Source organism: Brachyhypopomus gauderio, chromosome 20 (assembly GCF_052324685.1).
Source record: "Brachyhypopomus gauderio isolate BG-103 chromosome 20, BGAUD_0.2, whole genome shotgun sequence".
Classification (NCBI taxonomy): domain Eukaryota; kingdom Metazoa; phylum Chordata; class Actinopteri; order Gymnotiformes; family Hypopomidae; genus Brachyhypopomus; species Brachyhypopomus gauderio.
Window position 1 is genome coordinate 12,383,095 of NC_135230.1, and position 10,420 is coordinate 12,393,514.

At 44.2% G+C, this 10,420-nt stretch overlaps 1 long non-coding RNA gene across 2 annotated transcripts; it reads right to left on the bottom strand.

Annotated features, from left to right (window-relative positions):
• Positions 1-7,000: 7,000 nt before the first annotated feature.
• On the bottom strand, positions 7,001-9,638 carry LOC143484554 (uncharacterized). Of its 2 annotated transcripts, none has more exons than XR_013122659.1 (3): positions 9,492-9,638; positions 7,268-8,385; positions 7,001-7,091 (listed from the first exon to the last, which is right to left on the bottom strand). It is a non-coding gene; the product is annotated as an uncharacterized LOC143484554 (long non-coding RNA). The 2 variants fall into 2 exon arrangements; XR_013122658.1 differs by having other exon boundaries at positions 9,440-9,638.
• Between the last annotated feature and the right edge of the window lie 782 nt (positions 9,639-10,420).

Here is a 10,420-nt window from a genome sequence, read left to right on the forward strand (position 1 = left end):
GAAAACCATCCAGATCTAGGCTTAGTCTGACCTTAGTCTGACCTTTGTCTGGGCTTAGTCTGGGCTTGGTCTGACCTTAGTCTGACCTTAGTCTGACCTTTGTCTGGGCTTAGTCTGGACCTAGTCTGACCTTAGTCTGACCTTAGTCTGACCTTTGTCTGGGCTTAGTCTGGACCTAGTCTGACCTTAGTCTGACCTTAGTCTGGACCTAGTCTGGGCTTCGGGAAAGCATACATTGCAGCTACTTTTTGCCAGCGAATCTATTTTCCGACCTTGTCTGGCGTCAATGTGCCAGAGTTGCAATTGGCAAGAGACAACTCAGATGGGTGTGTTTGAATGTTTTGACACACACAGCACAAGTGCTGTCTATCTGTTTGCAGTATTTTACATCGGGCGCACAGTCACTATTTCTGCAAGGCTCACCCCACAGTTTATTTTTGCGTAGTGGCATCGTTTTGTGATTTGGTACCCCCGGTACCATACCGTTGTTTCAACACCACGCAAACGGCAATTCCCAGAGACATAGGTTCAAGACTGCTTCAGGAACTGCAGCCTTACAGCAGGTGGAATAATCTGACACCAGTTCTGAGCATTTTTCTTATACAGGGTCAAATAAATATTTTTATGTAATTAACAAAGAAAGGGCTAACGTGACGAACGGTGAATGATGGCGGCTAGATGGCCCCCATTATGTTTTGGCTGTAAAGGATGTTTACAGTAGGAACTAAATAACGTAACCTTTGTCAACCTAAAAATTAAAACAATTAAAAGAAGTTACCATTAGAAGAGTTTGATGCCTGGACACAGTTAGGCTTCTGTGTGCATACTTTAAATGTCAAAGTCAATGTACGTGCTTGCAATGGCTCTTTGTAGAGATTAATTATAGGCTTTGTCCTATAACAAACAGATAAATCTCTATTCGCTCTGTTGGACTGGATTAGAATTAGCATAGCAGGCTAATTTACTCAGATTCCAAATAGCCTGCTAATACTGACCTTGATCAGTGTGCAAGCCATATTAAACTTGTCACAATTATTATTAATACTTATTAGGAGAAATTACTAAATTGGTATTAATAATCAATGGCATTAATATATGGAGGTAACTAATTGCTGTCACAATAAGTAATTCTTGCCTAATTTGCACAACTCACCTACCATTGGTTTCCTAAATTCTGTGTCTATGTGGCCAGGAAAATACCCCCTGGTGGTGTTCATATGAGCAAAACCAAGCAGTGAAGTAGCTTTAAGGTATTGAGAGTCTCCTGGTGTTTGAAAATGCTTCTGAGCATCAACAATGTCCCCTCACGGTTGCCGTAGATCTACTCCACAACACAGAGCAAATATTATTGTCACAATCCAGTCCATTTTAAAACTGTTACATCACTGATGAATAACAACTGATTTGGGGAAAACAGTACTTTGCTGTCTGCAAGGTGAAATGTCCTACCATGAAATATTCATAAAGTATTCATTATGGCTTATCTTAAAACAAACTCTTTTCAGTAACACCAGTCACCTTTTGCAAACGGAAGGCAATTAACATCTGAACTATTTACATTATGCAAATTAGCTCATTAATTGGAGTAGCTGATTGGTATCAGCACTTGAGTAATTATTTTTGGGACTGAGAAAGGTATTGGTAATCATGATGAGCAAACGAGCAAAAGAGGCAATGTAAATTCAGAGGGCGGGTCGACATGGTGTGGAACAGGGAGTTCAGGGCACTGCCTGAATGACCTTGAATCCTTCATAAAGAACGCAGTCTCTCTCTCTCTCTCTCTCTCTCTCTCTCTCTCTCTCTCTCTCTCTCTCTCTCTCTCTCTCTCTCTCTCTCTCTCTCGCTTTGTTAGCTCTTCAGACCATGATATGCTAGCCAAGACCAGGCAGCAGGTAGCCATTCACAAATTTGCCAAAACCTTTGAGTGTAACAGAATGCATTCTGGGCCTCAGGTGTTGTTATCGTCTGTTGGCTTTACTAGAGAACTTTGTGTTCTCTTAAATAAAGATTCGTCCCTTTGAAAGGAGACCTCGCTGCCTCTCTCGTTCTTCCTCTCTCTCTCTCTCAATCTGTTTATCTATCCCTCTCTACTCATCCAAGGTAGCCTGACGCATATGGAAGAAGTGAAGCCCCAATTAAAAAGGCCTGAGAAAGTAATGCCTTGCTTTTCATTAACACGCCCAACACCCAGCTGCGAAAAACATTCAATATTCAAATAAGCGACCTGAATCACTAAGCAGGATTTTGGACAGAGAAGCGAGAGGAGGGGTGAGTCAGCAGAGAGCACGAGGGAGGGGCGGATTACATTCATCCCAGTGACTTATGCCAACTTTTATTTGAACTCCCCGCATGCTACAGTGCATGGTGTGAACTTTAACATCAACACTCCTGCCAGACAGAATTTTGCGTATGAGAAAGCCCTTTTCATGGGGGGGGGTTCGGCAAACCCGAAGGCAAACTTTAACGTTCAAATCTGCCTACAATGCAGATGAGAAACATGACTAACTGCTCAACATTTGATAGATGTCGGTAGTGAGGCTGCTCGATATCAATTACTGTCTAAATTGAACTGAAATTGGAAAAAGGGGGGAAAGAAAAAGATGCAATAACATCTGCGTGGGTATCTCCTGCGGGCCTGACACCGGCCCGCACCGGAGAGGGACGGCCGCGGGGAAGCCGACATGTGCGGAGCTGTAAAAGGCTCCTTCAGCGCCACACAACCCCACACGCCGAGCTAAACGAGAGTCTTAACATGAAGAGGATGGTGTCGGGTGCGTGGGGAATCTCAGGCGTGTCAGACACGGCCCGCGCCGCCATACGATAAGGGGGAACTCATAAAACACGTGTGATGGGGAGCTTTAATCTCGTACGGGGAGAGAATACTGGAGCAGGGCACATGTGACCAGCCTCTGTTGAGAGCTGGTGGACCGTGCAACAGCCATCTTTCACTGAGATGACAGTGCTGGCGGGGTGTGTGTGTGTGTGTGTGTGTGTGTGTGTGTGTGTGTGTATGTGTGTGTGTGTGTGTGTGTGGGTCTACGCACATATACATGCTTGTTTGTAGGTGTATATGAAACACACCCATGATTTAACATTTGCGCACACACACACACACACACACACACACACACACACACACACACACATAGTCACTCCTTTAGACTAATTAAACAGATGGAAACCTACGTGCTCCAAATTTAAGAGTGTTCTCGTATCGACTCTAATGATAATCATTTTGATTACCGTACTTGATGCGGTGGCTTCTCCTGATGTTTAATTGCAGACTGGGTCCCTGGGTAAATGGAGGGGGAGGGGGGGTCTGTGTGCTTAGCCTGGGAAACGAAGAGAAAAATGTGGAATACACACAAACACTCACATGGAATATACACAAATGCACACGTGTAATACACACAGATGCACATATATGGAATACATACAGACACACATATATGAAATACACACACACACACACACACACACACACACGGAATACATACGCACGCACACTGACCAAAACACTTCACACCTCCTAACTCGGCCTCCCACTCTCTCTTAAAACGCTCACACACAAGTGTGCGCCCAGCCTCACAGAGCTGCATTTCAGAACAAATCTTTCTATGTCACTTAGAGCGAGAGACGAGAGATGGAGAGAGAGGGAGAGAGAGAAAGAGAGAGGGAGACCTTACCCAGAAGTCTATGCCCTCTCTACGGTGTGGGCAAGCAGAACCCACGATGCAGTGCAGCACGTTTGCACGCCAATGCCACGTGACGCCACAGACGCATGCCGGCGTGACGAAGACCGTCACGCACGTCAGGAATTCCGCGAATCCATAGTGCACGTCCAGCTGAAGACTTGAGCAACGTCTGTGTTTTCCCCCTGAGATGGATGAGCGGATTATCTTACCCGCCAGACACGTTTCATTCAGGAGAAAAACGCTCTGATGGATTATTTAAGCAATCAAATCATTAATACGCAACACTACTGCCAATCACAGGGACTAAGATGATCTTTACCGAATTTTATATAATCATCCTATGCTGCTGTCTATACCAACTTATATTGTGCTACATGGTATCTTTGCTTATATTATTGAATATTAATATATTACTGTATAAAACATGACTGTATTGTAGTATATTACTAGTGTACTAATTACTGTGGATCATGTGTAACTATATTGTACTGTGTATTAGTGTATAGTATGTAGAATGCATACTTTACTCTGTGACCTGTGTTCCATATTCAAGTATCATTGTATGTTGACGTGGCAGCACAGACAGTAGACAATATCCAAACTGTATGTCACTGCACAGGAATAAAACACTAACTGTGTCACTGTTAAAAACACCACATTTTTACTCATGCATCATCATGTTATATAAATTAGCATTTTCCCTGCCAGGTGTGTGAACTCAGATGCTGAAAGACAGATGCTGAAACAGTTGAATTTTTAACTAGCTATCTGTCTCAACACCTAGATAGTCTTCAGTCTTGAGCAGGTTAATTTCTTTAAAAGTTTTCCTTAGATTACTTTATTTAAATGCAAAGGAATCCCACAAGGCACAGTGACAAAGCACCGAGGAACACTTCTGACCCCAACTCACCTTCTGGCTTCAGCACAGAACCAAAGGTTTGACAGGCCTTGAACACACAGCAGGAGCGTGGGTAATTGGTCTCTAAAGCTTTCGTCTCTGCCCAATTAAGCTCTCTCCCTCTTTCTCACTTTCTCTCTCTCTCTGTCGCTTTCTTTCTCTCTTTCACACACTGTCTCTCACATACACAAACACATACATACACACAAGTATACACTCTGTGGCCTCTTAATATGACCTTAGCATTACATATAAAAGAAGCTGAATGTTAGCACAGAGCATTGCTATGAATTGTTCAACAGATCCTTGTGGCCAGTGGCCTGCCATAGCTGGAAACCACACACATGACAAATGCCACTGCATAGAGTGAAGTCTCACCAGTGGACGAGCTGAGGTCACGCTACTGAACACACTGAGGTCACGCCGCTGGACAAGCTGAGGTCACACTACTGAACACACTGAACTCACAGGCTGGGATCACACCGCTGGACTGGCTGGGGTCATGCCACTGTGCAGGACACATCACTGAACGGGCTCAGGTCACTCCACTAAACAGACCGAGGTTATGCTACTGGACGAGCTGAGGTCATGACACTGAACAGACTGAGGTCACGCCACTGAACAGACCGAGGTTATGCTACAGGACAAGCTGAGGTCATGACACTGGATGGATCGAGGCCACACCACTGGACCGAGTGAGGTCACGCCACTAGACCGGGTAAGGTCATGCCACTGGGTAGGTGAGGTTAAGCTGTGCTATACATCTACAGTCAGGAAATGGGAAATAAAATATATTTTATTTCATTAGACTTTCATCTCAGTGTAGCCTCATGTACTCTGAACAAGTGAGAACATTGCAATGACTTTTTATTGATGCTTTTTCAAGTAAATTTGATGATGCATTTATTCATTTTCCTTCACCATTTATTTATTTTTGTTTAGACAAGACTGTGATCATTCATCAGTAGCAAAAAAATACATCAGATATAAATTTTCTGTCATTTAGTTTACTGTCAATAGTTCACTACTGCTTACAGGTTTTTTAAAAGCAAATTTTAAATACCATTTGGTATAATAAATGAATTGATTTGTTGGATTATTTCTCTGACATTTATTGAAGGTCGTGTTAATGAGAAATGATTCTGTGTTGCGACGTAGCCGAGTTCCTGCTTATCTCTCTCCAGCACTCCCCTGTGCTTCATACCGCAGCTCTGATCATGATCGCTCCTCACAGTGCTTGTGCATCAAACCAGAAAACAAATGTCATCTAGGACCACCTAATGGTGGCCACTGATCACTGTTTAAATAGGCCAGCCATCAGAGGAGCTATAACGCTAACTGACTCGCTATCCTCTTCTGAAGCGCAATTAATTTACATGGCTTCTGGACATGCCGTAATATGGATCGGTGCGTTTTAGCCCGTTGTTCATCGGTTTGATTGATCGCGTCTGCATTGACCGTGGAGACGCCATATCTGTTTATGCTCAGAGGACGGATACCGAGGGAGCAGACATGTTATTAACATTATTGGCCCTGGCGACATGAGAAGAAAGTGGCAGCTCGTGCAGACATGTGCATGAATGTGAATTGAGTGACATGGAGTAACATAGTGATAAGCATATTTTACAGTGCAATCCCCAGACTACCCAGAGTCACTGTGCAGGCCCCAGTTTCTGTGTAATCCAGACTAACTGTGCAGGCCCCAGTTGCTGTGTAATCCATAACCACTGTGTGGTACTCTGTGTTGCCCGAGTTGCTTTTACTCTGGCCTCAAACAGCTTTTGTAGGAGTCCAGAATTCATCTTCCGTGTGGAGAGCAGAAACATTTGCATCGCTAAACAGATGAATCAGAAAGTTTTATGTGCCCTGGAAAAAAAAAACCCCCAAAGCGGCGGCACTACACATTTGCCGCTCGCGTTTTGTGCTCGCATTTTTGGTGCTCGTATTTTCAAGTGTGGCCAGCGCATAGTAATTTAGAAGCAAAGGCTTTGAAGGTGAGGAGAGTACAGCAGCGACAGGAAGTGCGCGGACTCGTTTGTGTTACGGTCGTGATTGGACAAATCGTGGAACGTCCGCTGCACTTTACCGCTGGTCTTTGTTCTCGTGCGGAGTCGCTCAGCACTTACATGACGGGAGAAGTTTGACTGTAATTATGGCTTATGTGTTAAATAGAAAAAGACTAGAAAGAGAATAATTTACAGCTCCCGGTCTGCAGGACCTATCGCCTGTCCATCATCTGATGAACACTGTCACTCGATAAAAAACAACAATGCAGTCCAATCATGAGTTATATTTTTTTAATCAATCTAAACTTTTATATGCGTGCCTTTAGAAAGTAATGTTTACGTTTCACAACTTCTTCCAAGTATGGTAAGTGGAAATTAACAAAGCGCCATGGCAACCATAACTGAACTGCTGAGAAGGCTGAAAGTTCGCAGCCTCCTGTGACGTGGGCGGACAGAGAGAGACAGACACCAGTGTGGGGACAAGGGTGTGTTCTTTGTAGCACACACACACACACACACACACACACACACACACACACACACACACACAAAAACGCAGTGGTCAGCCGTGAAAACGTCCAAAGGGAGGCTAAATCAACTTTGCCTCCCTCTGCAGTGATGACTCATCATATTTCGAGGATCTTGAGAATCAGTTAGATTAGACTTACAATCGTTTAATGCATGCTGAAGTCATCGGTTCTTACACGATTGAGGCTGCCTGACACGTCTGTGAGGAGCGGTGAGGAGTTTTGCTGGAAACGCCTTAACAGTGTTGATGATAGTGTGGCAGTCTGTGTTATGAGCTCTGCTTGTAAAGTTGCATGATGGGGCCATTGTAGCATATACAGCATTACAGCCTACTGAAATGAGTAAGAAAAATAGGTGTTAATTCACTCATTAGTGTTCGTTCACTCGTTAGTATTCATTCACTCATTAGCATTCACTCACTCATTGGTATTCATTCCCTCATTAGTGTTCATGAGCTCGTTAGTATTCATTCACTCGTTAGTGTTCATTCACTCGTTAGCCTCATCAGTTGTTTGCCTCATGGACCACTGCTGATGCAACAGGCCATTTACAAAACTTCTTGGGTTAACTACCAGGAACTGCAGCAGAGTGGATCAGCGTTTGGGTCTTAAAGATCACACCTGAGCCCTTCCACACATCAGATCAGAGAGCACAGAGATGCTGTAACTGATGATGTGGTGGAGAGGTTTGGGCCCGAGACGTAGTGTTGTTAAAGCTCACAGGCTAGTCCTGCTGGCGCTGCTGTGCTTGATTTCAGTGCTTAGACCCACCTGTGAGTAGTGCAAAATAACACCTTTCTGTGGAATTTAATTAAATGTGATGACTCTGTCATTTCCATAGTAATGTAGTCTGCAAATCAACTTGTGGGCTAGAGAGAGAGAGAGAGAGAGAGAGAGAGAGAGAGAGAGAGAGAGAGAGACAGAGAGAGAGAGAGAGAAAGGGAATACTTCAAGAGAGAAAGATATTTGTTCTAGCCTTGATTAGACATTTGCCTTTTAAATGTGTGGACAGTAGGAAAAAAAACAGTTGGAGTGCATAATTCTCTCTCACATGGAGCCCCAGAGTGCACAGAAGAGTGCACCGTGTATTGGTTTACTGGCTGGCTCCTGCTTCACAAGTGACTCCCCGATGTCCCAGCCGGCTTGCCGTACACTCCACAGTTACATCTCGTTCAACCCCGACCATCCACTTCCTGAACCATCGATTTCCCGTTGTGATCATGTTGTCCCTCGCCCCTGTGGCATACTGTACATGTGGCCTGTAGATGTCAGCGAGAGGGAGAGAGAGAGAGAGAGAGAGATGGGGAAGAAAAGTAGAAGACACTGATGTCCAGTAATGTACTTTCATAGCAGCCTGACATAACACAGATCCAGTTGTTGAATTAATCCTCTGCCATTTTGAATTAGCCCTTAATGTCGTGTGCAGCTTAGCTTGGGAGGATTGTAGTCAGCACTATTCAAATCGCAAATCTGGTTCTAACTTTTGAAATCGATGGTATTTACTTGCGGTGTGGCGGAGCTGAGGAACCTGGCGAATGAGGGTTGAGATTTCAGTACCTTTGCTGTAGGTGCTAATTCACCACTTTTTCTAAGTGAATCTTTGAGATAACAGATCCACATAAAGCTAACCCAACCTACCACACGCATGGTGACACTGATTCATGAGACAAAGTACAGTGGCTCTGATTAAGTGATTTCTAAATTTCAATTATCCGTAGCATGAGGGCTGGCCTGCTGGGCTGAGTTATCTTAAGCCCTCCTCTCTTAAATCGCCATGTTCTTCAGCACTTCAGAATGGGTGGGTGTTACCACAGGGGAGTGGGTGTGGCTGTGGGCATATAGTTGATGAAGCTGTTGAGTGTTGTTGTCTGGTTAAGGGCCTGCCCAGAATAGTAGCAGGATGGTGCATATGGCCAAGCATAAAATCAATATGAAACCAAGGCAAGCTCTTTACTTTTTTACGGAGAAGAGTAATGTACCCTGGAATAGAGAGCTCTCGTATGGGTGTGTGTGTGTGTGTGTGTGTGGGGGGGGGGGGGGGGGGGGGGGGGGGGGCATGCTGAGGTCAGCGGACTACTGTTCTGTACATATGGCCAGGTTTCAGTGAGGCAGAGGGTAGCGTTCGAAATGTCAATGGCTCTTAGTTTCAATGTATTATTGATAACAACCTTACCAGATCTGAAAAACACAAGGCTTTAGCTTCAGTGGAACAACTATTAGTTTCACGATGGGACAATTTAATAGACCACAAGAGAATGTGTCTATTTCAAAACAATTATGCAGTTTTTTTACTTTGAAATAAAACTAGCATACATGGTAAAGGTAGTACTCAGTGTTACAGAATTACTCCATGATGTTGTAGAACCTGTATTTATGGGTTTCTCCGAGGCTCTGACAGTGAAGGTGCAGCTCCTGACTCTCCGCCCTCCCCGTTAATCACCCACACCTGTCCACATTCGTCTCGGCTTGACCTCCATCTTCCTGGTCTTTGTTGTCCTGCTTGTGGAGTTGCCTGCCGTTCCCTTCCCTTTTGTTGCCCTGACCCTCCTGTTTCCATGACACCGAACCTCATGACACTGAAACACTTCCTGTTACAGTACTGCTGTTTTTCTCTCCATTGTCAGCAACATGTAATGTTTACGTCTGAAGAGTGTGTGTTCACTTGACGTAGACCTCTGCGGTTCAGACTGTTAGGAGATGACAACAGACTACAGATTTATTTAACTTTGCATTATATCACCAGGCATCACTAATTAAAATGCCAAAAGAGCTACAAACTGGCAGACATTGCACAGCCTTCAGGGAAACGTATACATGCATCAAATTGGCTGCACAATTTTTTACAGCATCCTCTGACTTGATAGCAAATCTAGGTTTACATTTAAAGTCTACTGAATAGGTCTAATGTACGCTTTACATTTAAAGTCTACTGAATAGGTCTAATGTACGCCTTACATTTAAAGTCTACTGAATAGGTATTTGTTTCCTTGTTTTTCATGATGGACTGAAAATGATAAAAAGCACTCAAGGAAGTGTTTTTAGAGAGCTCCTTCTGAGAGATGTGGCTTATTGTTGGAATGGCAACGCTATCAATGTTTTGTGCGCTGGTCCCGAAATAAAGAGCTCAAAGGAAGCAGCTCACTGTGATAAAGCGATGGGTGGGACCCTCGTAGGTGATGTTTGGCTGATCCGTGGAGCGAAGGACAGAAGGGATAGTTTCCGAACGAAAGCGTTCTGACATCAGAGGGGTTCAGCTGAGGTAGACCACGGTGAGCGAGAGAACCATTTCTTCAC